General features: G+C 49.1%; 1 protein-coding gene across 4 annotated transcripts in view; it reads left to right on the top strand.

Moving 5' to 3' along the window:
- LOC119402227 (CCR4-NOT transcription complex subunit 6-like) overlaps positions 1-13,209 on the top strand; it is a 241,746-nt gene that overhangs the window by 201,114 nt on the left and 27,423 nt on the right. The gene's annotated exons all lie outside the window — the stretch shown is intronic.

The following is a 13,209-nucleotide window of genomic DNA, read 5'->3' as shown; positions in this document are numbered from 1 at the left end:
AGCTCATCTTGAGGCAATGTGTCGAGTTTCTGGCCTGACTGTACAGCGTGCTAGAATTGACACACTATTGGTAATGCACATAGCTATGGACAGAGCTTGACTGAATGCATTATTTGAAACAAAAGTTGATTAAATCGTAGATATGTTATTTAAAAGGTCATGAAGTTCACGTGGTCTCCCTGCCAGATGAGGTCAGCGCATTTTAATACAGCAAAAGGGAGAGTTGGGCTAGTTGGTTTGTGTTCATATTGAAACAGCGCAAAAGACGTAGGACACAGAAAGACTCGACAACACGAGCGCATTTTAATAGCACACTAGACCATCCATAGCGCTTTGTGGCTAGAAGTGGCGCAAGATTTTATGCAGTCAGAAATTACCACTGTTGGTGGATGTGAACTGCAGTCTAACTTCACCTATGGCAGAACCATGTGTATTTTTTAGCTCATTAGCCTGCGTAATATCACTACACCACGTTTCTTATTTCCAGCACTGGTATCAAGATTGCTCATTTCTCAGCTTATTTCTACTATAATTTTATATAATACTGAGATACAGGTGTGTGCACATATTTGTACAGCACTGATCTATTTTAACTATCTTATTAGTTGTGTTATCCTACTACAAAAAACACTGTAATTAATGAGTGCATAAATATTCCTCTGAGAGGTTCGATGTGACTTATGATAAAAAAAAAGTAACTGGATACATTAATTGAATTTCAGGGTTTTTAAATGTTGTTCCATTTCTCTCATGAGTTCTCTTTAGAGAAAAACCTCTAATGGATGCTGGAAATGTTTGTCTGGAGATATGCCTAGCATGCTGCTTCAAATGATAATGGTTGTATAATGAAAACACTGGGCTACAAGCGGTGCTCGTCGTAACAGTAGCAGCAGGAACTGGACGGGCGCGGGCAGCGTGGCAGCACGAACACGGCCTAGGCAGCTCCAGCTCGTGCCTCGCGCAGGGCTGGCGATGTGGCTGCAGCGCTGGACATTCCTCTTCACTACAATTCGTCCCCCGTCGGAAAGGAGCCATCCTGGCGACTCACGGTGAACTTATTACGAGCGGATCGTAATAGGGCTTCAGACGCTGTACGTGAACAGTTTCACGACCCCGAAAGCGTTGGTCCGTAGATGGTGTGACTGGTTCGACGATATAGTTCACAGGTGACGTCTGCGCAACAACACGGTAGGGTCCCTGATACTTGGAAACAAGCTTGGAGGAGAGACCAGTAGGGACAGCTGGAACCCAAAGCCACACAAGGGAGTCCGGAAGAAAGTGAGGATACGGGTGGTCATCGTCGCGCCGAGATTTTTGTCTCCATTGGTCGACGGTTGTGAATGACCGGGCGAGCTGACGGCATTCCTCGGCGCGGCGGGCAACTTCAGAGATGGGTGTAGATTCGGAGGCATCGGGTCGGTACGGCAGAATGGTATCGAGTGTGGTCGAGGGTTCTCGGCCATATACGAGGAAAAATGGCGAAAAGCCTGTAGTCGCCTGTGGAGCAGTGTTGTAGGCGTACGTCACAAAGGGCAAAATTAGGTCCCAGTCAGAGTGATCCGAGGCAACATACTTAGAGATCATGCCGCCAAGGGTGCGGTTGAATCTTTCCGTCAAGCCGTTAGTTTGAGGATGGTAGGCGGTAGTAGTACGATGAACGATACGACATTCGGCAAGGAGTGCGTTCACGACTTCGGAAAGGAACACACGTCCCCTGTCGCTCAGAAGTTCGCGCGGTGCGCCGTGACGGAGAATGAAGTTCCGCAGGAGGAAAGATGATATGTCGCGGGCCGTGGCAGCAGGCAGAGCGGCTGTTTCTGCGTATCGCGTCAGGTGGTCAACAGCGACAACTACCCAGCGGTTTCCAGAAGCCGTGCACGGAAGGGGCCCATACAGGTCAATGCCAATGCGGTCGAAGGGCCTGGCCGGGCAAGGGATTGGCTGGAGCGGACCAGAGGCGTGCTGATGAGCAGCTTTGCGTCGTTGGCACTGTGGGCAGGACTGAATGTACTTGCGCACAAAGGTGTACATGCCTCGCCAATGGAACCTGGAGGAAAGGCGGGCGTATGTTTTGAAGACGCCCGCATGTGCGCACTGTGGGTCAGCGTGGAAAGCTGAACATATTTTTGCACGAAGATGGCGAGGTATGACCAGTAACCACTTGCGGCCGTCAGACGTGTAGTTCCGGCGATAGAGGAGACCATCGCGGATTTCGAAGTGGGAAGCTTGACGGCGCAATGCTCGAGAAGCTGAAGAAAAAGTCGACCTCGGAAAGGAATCGCAGAAGGGCGCTGATCCAGGCATCCTTGCGTTGCTCAGACGCCATGTCGCAGCCTGCTGGGAACGGAAGTGTTTCGTCTACGGCAGATAGGCAGGAAGCGCTTTCGGTTGACACAGGCGAGCGTGATAGGGCGTCGGCATCGGTGTGGCGGCGGCCAGACCTGTAGACGACACGCATGTTGAAATCTTGCAACCGCAAAGCCCAGCGAGCTAAACGGCCGGAGGGGTCCTTCAACGTAGATAGCCAGCAAAGAGCATGGTGATCTGTCACTACGTCGAAGGGGCGGCCATAAAGATAGGGTCTAAATTTGCCAAGAGCCCAAATTATGGCCAGACATTCCTTCTCCGTAACAGAATAATTCTTCTCGGCTTTAGTGAGGGTACGGCTTGCGTATGCGACGACGTATTCTTGGAACCCCGATTTGCGCTGCGCGAGCACGGCGCCGAGTCCAACACCGCTAGCGTCGGTGTGTACCTCAGTCGGAGCGGAAGGGTCGAAGTGACGCAGGATTGGCGGTGAGATTAGCAGACAGCGCAACTCTTGGAAGGCATCGTCACAGGCGGGCGACCAAACGTAAGTTTTTGAATCGCTTCGTAGGAGTTGATTCAAGGGAGCGGTGATGGTCGCAAAATTACGAATGAAGCGGCGAAAGTACGAACAGAGGCCAAGGAAGCTGCGAAGTTCTTTTAAAGACGCAGGTCGAGGAAAGTCAGCGACTGCCCGAAGCTTGGCGGTGTCGGGAAGAATGCCGTCTTTGGACACAACATGGCCGAGGATGGTGAGCTGACTTGCGCCAAAGCGGCATTTCTTCAGGTTGAGCTGAAGGCCGGCGTCAGTTAGGCACTGCAGTACTTCCTCTAGCCTGCTGAGATGTGTGGGAAAATCTGGTGAAAATATAACTACGTCATCTAAGTAGCAGAGGCACGTTTTCCACTTAAGACCACGCAAAAGATTGTCCATCATCCGCTCGAATGTTGCGGGCGCGTTGCAAAGACCAAAAGGCATGACACGGAATTCGTAAAGACCATCAGGTGTGACGAAAGCCGTTTTAGGTTGGTCGTCAGGTGCCATGGGGACTTGCCAATAGCCGCTCCGTAAGTCGATAGAAGAGAAGAACTCCGCGCCTTGGAGGCAGTCAAGGGCGTCGTCAATTCTCGGTAAGGGGTAAACGTCTTTTCGAGTTATCTTGTTAAGACGACGGTAATCAACGCAGAAGCGAATTGACCCATCCTTCTTCTTAACAAGAACAACTGGAGATGCCCAGGGGCTATTCGAAGGCTGGATGACGCCGCGCTTCAGCATGTCAGCTACTTGGTCGTCGATAACCTGGCGCTCTGTCGCGGACACACGATAGGGTCTTTGTCGCAGTGGCGCATTGGTACCCGTGTCGATGCGGTGACTTACAGCTGACGTGCGGCCGAGGGAAGCATGCTGGCAGTCGAAGGAAGAGCGGAACTTGTCGAGGAGGCGTAGAAGCTGGGCGCGTTGAGAAACGGTTAGCGTGTCGGCGATGGAGCTGCTCAGTACGTCAGGCGTAGTAGTCTGCTGCGAGGAATCACAGGACACTCCGGCGACTTCGTGTTCGGCGGTAGAACCGTTTGGCAGGTCAATGATGGTAGAAGGGTCGACACTGTGGACACGCCCGACGCACTCGCCACGAAGCAGTGTTAAAGGACATGACTGCAGGTTCGAGACGAGCAGTCTGCTGACGCCGTGACGAATTTCCAATACGGCAAAAGGCAGCGGGGAGCATTTGCGACAGGCGAAAATGGCAGATGGCGTAAAAAGGGCGCTCGACTCGGCGATGCTGTTGCAGGACACCGTGGCAAGGGCAAAAGAGTGCGGCGGTATTGAAACGTCTTCCGCAACAAATAGTTTGTCCTCGGTTTCAGGAGCGTCAAATAACGGGGCGTCGCAAAGCACTTCAAATGCCACCTCAGCGCGAGAGCAGTCGATGACAGCCTTATTAGCGGAGAGAAAGTCCCAGCCCAAAATGAGGTCGTGGGAGCACGAATGCAGCACTAATAATTCGACGACATAGAGCAGGCCATTAATCACAACGCGAGCAGTACATGCAGCGGCCGGCGTGATGCGATCGGCGCTAGCGGTACGAAGAGATATGTTCGATAGCGGCGTCGTAACTTTTTTTAGCAAGCGGCAGAGTTTGGCACTCATCACTGAAACTGCGGCACCAGTGTCGACAAGGGCGAGTGCAGCGACGCCGTCCACAGATACATCAATAACATTCGTCGGTGAAAGGAGAGGTCTTGGTCGTTTCGCGGGTGACGCAGTTCCTGCCTCTGGAACTGCGGCAATTAGTTTTCCTGCTCCGGCGTGGATGAACGACGACGCATCGGCGATAGCGAGCGGCGTCGAGGCGATGGCGAGCGGCGGTTAACAGGAGGGCGGTGGTCGGTGTAAGAAGACATCTGGCCGGGGTTCCGAGATGCTGAGAACGGTGGGCGCGGTGACACATACGGGTCAGAATCGAAGCTCTGGTGGTAGGGAGGTACGCGCCGACGGCAATATCGCGCGACGTGGCCAGGCAGGCCACACGCAAAACAGATCGGTCGGTTGTCGAGAGTGCGCCATTGGCCACTACTCTGGGGGTACCTTGCCTGATCGAAGCGGGGAGTTGGTCGCACTGGAACGGCTGAGGGTAATGACGCAAAAGTCTGAGGCGGTGGCCGTGCGGCAACTTCAGCATAGCTGAGAGGCGCATTCACCTCGGCACAGACAACAGGGGTCGTCAACGGCGGAGTGTCGCGGGCAGAAGGCAGGGCCGCGCAAACTTGCTCTTGGATTACCTGGCGAATGTTTGCTGGCAAAGGCGACGGTGGTGGTCCGGCTGGTGATAGTAGAGAAAGCTGACGAGCAACCTCAGCACGTACGAAATCCTTGATCTGGGACAGCAGTGACTCAAGGTCAGGAGCGGTAGCGACGCTCGAAATGGTTTCGTCCGAAACGTGCTGGCGCCGCGTGAGAAGACGCTGTCTGCGGAGCTCGTCGAAACTCTGGCAAAGCTCGATAAGTTCAGAGACAGTGGCAGGGTTCTTCGAGAGCAGCATTTGGAAGGCATCGTCGCAAATACCCTTCATGATGTGGCGTACCTTGTCCGCTTCCGCCATGGTTGGGTTGACACGCCGGCAGAGGTCGAGGATGTCCTCGATGTAGCTGGTGAATGTTTCGCCAGTTTGCTGGGACCGGCTTCGGAGTCGTTGTTCTGCTCGAAGTTTGCGCACACCAGGGCGTCCGAAAACAGCTGCGATGCTGGTTTTAAAGGTCGTCCAAGTGGGGATGTCGGCCTCGTGGTTTTTGTACCATAGCTTGGCGACATCCGTTAAGTAAAACATCACGATGCCGAGCTTCATGGGATCGTCCCATTTGTTGCTAGCACTCGCGCGTTCATAGGATTCAAGCCAATCCTCAACGTCTTTTTCATCGGTGCCGCTGAAGATCTCTGGCTCTCGCAGACGCTGGGCACCGGGACACGTGGGCGGGGAAGCCGGTGGGGGTGTCGAGACAGCGTCGTCAGGCATGACGGACGGGAGCTTTCGGCTACGCAATTCCAGGGCCGGGGAAAACCGCAGCAGCCTCCACCAAAATATAATGAAAACACTGGGCTACAAGCGGTGCTCGTCGTAACAGTAGCAGCAGGAACTGGACGGGCGCGGGCAGCGTGGCAGCACGAACACGGCCTAGGCAGCTCCAGCTCGTGCCTCGCGCAGGGCTGGCGATGTGGCTGCAGCGCTGGACATTCCTCTTCACTACAGTTGATACATAAAGTGGCATGATCATACATAGTACACAACCACACAGCATTGCCAAGTTGACTTCTGGCAAGCAACTAGAGTGTCGCCTTAAGACATACATTGTGCAAGGACTGCAATAGTTCTCATTTACTGCTTTTACTGTGTTGTATTACCAATAGTTAGTGTAATTGATCCTTACATACAAACCAGGTTATTTGCAGGTTGCATTCTCTTTTAAGAAATCACTTATGATCGGAACCATCTTAATTCTGCTCTTGCTAATATTTTTGAATGATGTAAGACATGGGTATGAAGCTTAATACTGATAAGACCATCTTTCTTTGCTTCTCTTGCCAAAAAGCTCTGCTTTCCTTTTGTACAGGCTAGGTTCATTACCGCTACTAGGAGGGACTCGGTACAAATACTTAGGTGGGTCATTCGACACCAAACGTCCCAGACATTTCGTCAACGATCTCAAATGTATTCGAAAAAAATCATGCTGATTTATTGCATTGAAAACAATGAATTGGTAGAATATTTCGGAGAGGAAGAAATTTTTGGTTACGTGAAAGCCTTCTGAATTTCGCAGAATGTTGTCTGAGTGTTGTTTGTCAGAAAGTTTATTCTGAGGGTATCGTTTCTCATTTCAATACCAAATTTGGTTTACATTAGAGCTGCGCGAATAGCAAAATTTTGGGTGCAAAGCGAATTCGAATGTTGAAGTTTGAGTGCGAATCGAATCGAATATTTCTAGAATATTTCTAGAATATTTTTCGAATACTTCGAAGTGAAATTGCAGAAAAAACATTGGAGAGGATTGCTAAGCATATTCTTATGAGATAGCAACATGAAAGTGTTTCTTTTCACTAGGTTGAAGCTCAATGTGGAGGGTGAATTGTATTTATGTACATGATCTGGTGCAACCAAAGTGTTGCAGACAACACTTTACACGTGATAGGCAAAGATGCCATTTCCTCAGCTTCTCCTCTTTCAACTTCTGTGGAAGCCCAACTGATGTGGCGGACAAGGGTGTGCTCCCTTCCAGTCCGGAGTTACAAATCTACCTCTTAGACGTTGATATATAAGAACATCTGAAATTTTGGATGCTAAAGAGCTTCAGCGTCCGATTTTTTGAACTTCCTGCCCAAATTTCAGGTCCAAAACAGCTTTAATTGAGCCCCCACCTCTGCCACATCTTTCATCTCCATGTTGGAACCAGCGTTTTCTTGAGTTAATACACTTGCGACTGTAGCAGAGCTTGAAAGGCAGCTTTGCCGCAATGCGGGGGTGTGATGAGGTGAAGCATATTGAAAATCTAGGAACCACTTCTAATCCGATGTTGACTTTGTCTTGGCTATGTTCGACCGTAACGGAGCTTGAAAGGTAGCTTTACCGCAATACGAAAGTGTAATGAGGTGAAGCATATTGAAAATCTGAAGGGGGCACTTTCATTCGGACGTTGACTGTATTTGTTTTTGGGAAGTTCGAATAGTAAAATTCCAGTGCAAATCGAATCGAATAGCAAACACTATTCGAAAAATATTCGAAATTTCGAATATTCGCACACCCCTAGTTTACATATCAAGCAAAGGCGTTTTTGTAAGGTGTTCAAAGCTGCATAGTATTGTTACGGAGAGGAAGTGAAGGAAGACGAAGGGCTGAAGAGCCTGACTGGGGCGCGAGTGTGGCGGTCAGCCATCTTGACTCTTTTACTGATTCTTCTCTGTAAATACATATTTTATATACTCGTACAACCCCGTATCATATTGGTGGAGGTGCTGGGTACTGCAGCAGGCAACGGAGCTCCGCAGCGGATGTCGCATCGCCCTCCCAACCATGGCTAACGTTGAGCCTCCTGCATCAACGTCGCTGTCTCCATCAACGTCGCCATCACCACCACTTGTTTTTGTACCACCTAAGGATCCCGGTACGTTCTGTGGGACCGATGGCGTCGACGTTGAAGACTGGTTGGCCATGTTTGAACGCGTGAGTGTACCGAACAGATGGGATCCCACACTTCAGCTGGCCAACGTGTTATTTTACTTGAGGGGCACTGCGAAGGTGTGGTACGAAAACAACGAAGAAGAACTCACTAGCTGGGACCAATGCAAAGAAAAGTTGCGAGAGGTATTTGGCAAACCCGCCGGCCGTAAGATCGCCGCCAAAAAGGAACTGGCCTGCCGTGCTCAATCCTCCACGGAATCGTACCTCTCCTATATTCAGGACGTGCTCGCTCTCTGCCGAAAGGCCGACAGTGACATGACGGAAAGTGAAAAGGTCGGGCATGTGCTGAAGGGGATCGCCGACGATGCATTCAACCTCCTGATGTGCAAGGGCTGTTCGACCGTGGATGCGATCATCAAAGAGTGTCGTCAGTTCGAGCAAGCAAAAAGCCGCCGCATTCTGCAACCGTTCGCCAGACTTCCAAACACCGCTGCCACGTCGACGTGTGAAGAGCAGTCAACACCGCAACATCCTTCGCCGCCGGAAGACCTGACACGAATTGTTCGTCGTGAACTGGAAGCGATGGCGCCCTCAGCATTCTATTCGCGCAGCGCCGATGCCACCCCTGTTACCGTTCCTCTCGTTCAAGCCATCGTTCGTCAGGAGCTGGAAAATATCGGAGTGCATTCTGTGTGTTCTGTCGCCACGCCCAGAGTCAGCGAACGCCTTTCTGCCACGTCCTCCTCAAACCGACGATTCACTCCACGTTCTCGCAACCCGGCTGAGTGGCAAACTGCAGATGACCGCCCAATATGTTTCACCTGCCACCGCGCTGGACATATTGCCCGCTACTGCCGCAGCACATGGTCCTCGGCCCCTCGTGCAACGACCAATATGACCCGTTTTGACAGTAATGCCCACCATTTTTCACCCGCTCCCGAGTCCAACGCCGCTGACAATGCCGCTAGGAACACTTGGTACAGCCGCTCGCCTTCGCCACGTGGACACCAATCTCGTTCGCCGCAAACACGTCGCCCATCGTCCCGTTCGCCACAGCCACGACGCCTATCGTCCCCCGTGGCTTTCGGCCGCACCATTTCGGAAAACTAAGAAATGCAGCCCCCGGAGGTGGTGCTGCATTGACGACTACGGCAATAAATCCTCTCTCTGTACCCACCAGACGAAGTGTCATCGACGTTAAAGTAGACGGCGTACCTGTTCAAGCACTTGTCGACACGGGAGCGAACCTATCTGTAATGAGTTCACGGCTACGCACACGTTTAAAGAAAGTCCTCACACCAGCATCTACACAAGTGCTCCGTGTGGCCGATGGCGGCACGCCAATCGTTCTTGGTATGTGTACTGCCCGCCTAAGTGTAGTCGACCAACCTACTTCAGTCATCTTCGCCGTGATTAACCGCTGCCTTTACGACGTTATCCTTGGACTGGACTTTTTGTCAAATCACTCTGCTCTCATCGATTGCGCTACCGGCGTCCTTCAGCTAGAACTGCCTCAGCTCGTCGCTGCTTCCAACACTACCCCGCCGCGACTGTGCTCTCTTCAAGACGTGCGTCTCTCACCTCAGGCAGCCACCTACGTCGTTCTGACAGCAGAGCCGCAGGTTCCCGATGGTGAATATGTCCTCTATCCCCTCGTTGACATTCTTTTGAGCCGGAACATTGCCGTTCCGCATACACTCGTCACTGTCACCGACAACCGTACCTCGCTACCACTTCTAAATTTCAGCTTGTGCCCTCAAGTACTTCCTCGTGGCATGTTCTTGGCCAACATATCTAATGCTGACGAATTTGAAATTGCAGCTCTCAGCGCCGAGACTGATTTACTTGCGCCTACTGCGACTCACAGCTCATCTTCTTTGCCGGCTGATTTCTCGAAGATGATTGCCCCGGACCTCAACCCTGCACAGGCCAATGACATCCGTCGCCTCCTCGCGTCGTACAGTGACATTTTTGATCTTGACGACAGACCTCTAGGGCAAACGTCCGTCGTTCAGCACCGTATAAACACCGGTGACGCAAGTCCTATTCGTCGGCGCCCCTATCGTGTCTCCCACACTGAGCGCAGAGTGATCCAAACGGAAGTCGAGAAAATGCTTAGCAAAGGTGTCATCGAACCGTCAGACAGTCCTTGGGCCTCCCCTGTCGTCCTTGTAAAGAAAAAAGATGGTAGCTGGCGCTTCTGCGTTGACTATCGCCACTTAAACAAGATCACCCGCAAAGACGTATACCCGCTACCACGCATCGATGACGCGTTGGACTGTCTGCATGGAGCTACATACTTCTCGTCTATTGATCTTCTGTCCGGCTACTGGCAGATTTCTGTCGATGCAATGGACCGCGAGAAGACTGCCTTCGTAACACCTGATGGCTTATACCAGTTCAAGGTCATGCCCTTTGGCCTATGCAATGCTCCTGCGACATTCGAACGGATGATGGACTCTCTGTTGCGAGGTTACAAGTGGTCTACTTGTCTTTGTTACCTTGACGATGTGATTGTCTTTTCTTCCACCTTCGACAGCCACCTGACGCGTCTCGCTGCAATTCTCGCAGTCTTCAGAACAGCCGGACTTCAACTGAATTCCAAGAAATGCCAGTTTGGCCGCCGGGAGATTAACAATATTACTGCAGTTTTTCTGTGATATACATCTCCAGAAATTTTGCCAAAATGTTCTAGGTTTGCTTTTTTTTTTTTTCATTGTAATATTGCACTAAGTGTGAATATCTGAGGAACGAATAATTGCTCCATGGAAGGTATATTTTGCATTCAAAACATGTTCAGACTACTGAAGTTTCTGAACTTTATGATAAAAAATCATGAATTTGAGAAAATCATCATCTTGGTCCACATGGAGACGCAATTTACACCATGTGGTGCTAAATTAAACATTGGCTTTATACCTCAATTGAAAGCAAATAAATAGTTCTTACCTGGCAAGTTTTATCACTACGGTTTTTTGTTTGTTTGTTTGTTTTGAGGAGAGAAATGATTTTTAAAGTTCCCTGTTGATGGCAGTGGGAAACTTCAATTAGAAAGCTGCCATATGACCAAATGGCAAGATAACCGTCAATGGGGAACTTCAAAAATTATTTTTGAAGTTTCTCACTGAGTATATGGCAGAAAAATTGCAGTAATATTCATCGTCATCATCATCAGCCTGACTACGCCCACTGCAGACCAAACACCTCTCCCATGTTCCGCCAATCAACCCGCAAATACCCGCAAACTTCTTAATCTCATCTGCCCATCTAACTTTCTGTCTCCCCCTCGCGCGTTTGCCTTCTCTTGGAATCTAGTCAGTTACTCTTAATGACCAGCGGTTATCTTGCCTACGCGCTACATGCCCTGTCCATGTCCATTTCTCCTTCTTGATTTCGACTAAGATGTCCTGAACACCCGTTCGTTCCCTGACCCACTCTGCTCTCTTCTTGTCCCTTAAGGTTACACCTATCACTTTCCTTTCCATTGCTCGCTGCATCGTCCTCACTTTAAGTTGAACCCTCTTTGTAAGCCACCAGGTTTCTGCTCCGTAGGTAAGTACCACTGAGATGCAGCAGTTATATACCTTCCTCTTGAGTGATAGTGGAGAACTACCATTCATGATTTGAGAGTGCTTGCTGAATGTGCTCCATCCCATCCTTATTCTCCTAGTTACTTCAGTCTCATGGTTAGGCTCCGCAGTTGCTACCTGGCCTAAGTAGATGTATTCCTTTACAAATTCCAGTGCCTCGCTACCTATCACAAAGCGCTGTTCTCTTCTGAGACTGTTGCACATTACCTTAGTTTTCTGCATATTTTTTTCAGACCTACCATTCTGCTTTCCTTGTCCAATTCAGTAATCATGAGTTGCAATTCGTCCCCTGAGTTACTCATTAATTCAATGTCATCAGCGAATCGCAGGTTACTAAGGTATGCTCCATTAACTCATATCCCTAACTCTTCCCAATCTAGGGCCCTGAAAACCTCCTGTAAGCATGCGGCGAATAGCGTTGGAGAGATCATGTCTCCCTGCCTTACACCCTTCTTTATTGGGATTTTGTCGCTTTCTTTATGGAAGGACTATGGTGGCTATGGAGCTGCTGTAGATTTTTTTCGGTATGTTTATATATGGTTTGTTGACGCCCTGAATCCATAGTGCCTGCATTACTGCTGATATCTCGACCGAATCAAATGCCTTCTTGTAATCTATGAAAGCTATATATAGGGGTTGGTTATATTCCGCGCATTTCTCTATCACCTGATTGATAGTGTGAATGTGGTCTGTTGTCAAGTAGCCTGTACGAAATCCTGCTTGGTCCTTTGGTTGATTGGATTCTAATATTGTCTTAATATTGCAGTAATATTACTGAGCTTCAAACACGTTATACAAATGCCTTTGCTTAATATGTCAACCAAATTTGGTATTGAAATGAGAAACAATACTCTAAGAATAAATTTTTTGACAAACAATACTCAGACGAAATTCGGAAGGCTCCCATCTGACGAAACAATTTTTTTTTTTCCGAATACATTTTGAGATCGTCGCCGAGATGGCTGGGACGTATGGCATGGAATGACCGAGGTTTCACACTTACTAATACTTTATTTTGGAATTTGCATATAGATAAAATTTGCTCTTCTGTATTCCACAAGCTATATATTTTAAGGCATAAGCTTAAAAATTCACCTCAAGTGTACAATTACTTGCATACAATACAATAATTAATATAGACCAAAACCTGATTATAGATTCATTGTTTGGGACCCATTTACTAAACACAGTATTACAAGACTGTAAGGTTTACTTAATAAATAAATTCAGTACTTTCTCCGTATGCCTCACCCTCTGAAATAATGTAGGCTAATGACATTCCATGTCTCAAATAAAGAAGGAAAACTTTACGTTTGCAATTTCTTTTAATAATAATAATTGTTGGGGTTTAACATCCCAAAACCATGATATGATTATGAGGGATGCCATAGGGGAGGACTCCAGAAATTTTGACCATCTGGGGTTTTTTAAAGGGGACCTGCAACACTTTTTCAGCATAATCAGAAAACACTGCCGATCGGTAGTCGAGGCTTCCGAGAACATGCAAGCCAAACATTATAGCGCAGAACGCGGCCTGGGATTTACAATAAATTCTCAAAGTCAGCTAAAAATTGCTTCCTCTTCTCACGACAAATGATGCTATTTACTCAAAATCACTGCGTCACTGACACAAGTTCCACGC

This window comes from Rhipicephalus sanguineus, chromosome 1, assembly GCF_013339695.2.
Source record: "Rhipicephalus sanguineus isolate Rsan-2018 chromosome 1, BIME_Rsan_1.4, whole genome shotgun sequence".
Classification (NCBI taxonomy): domain Eukaryota; kingdom Metazoa; phylum Arthropoda; class Arachnida; order Ixodida; family Ixodidae; genus Rhipicephalus; species Rhipicephalus sanguineus.
This window is presented reverse-complemented; position numbering and strand designations above follow the sequence as displayed.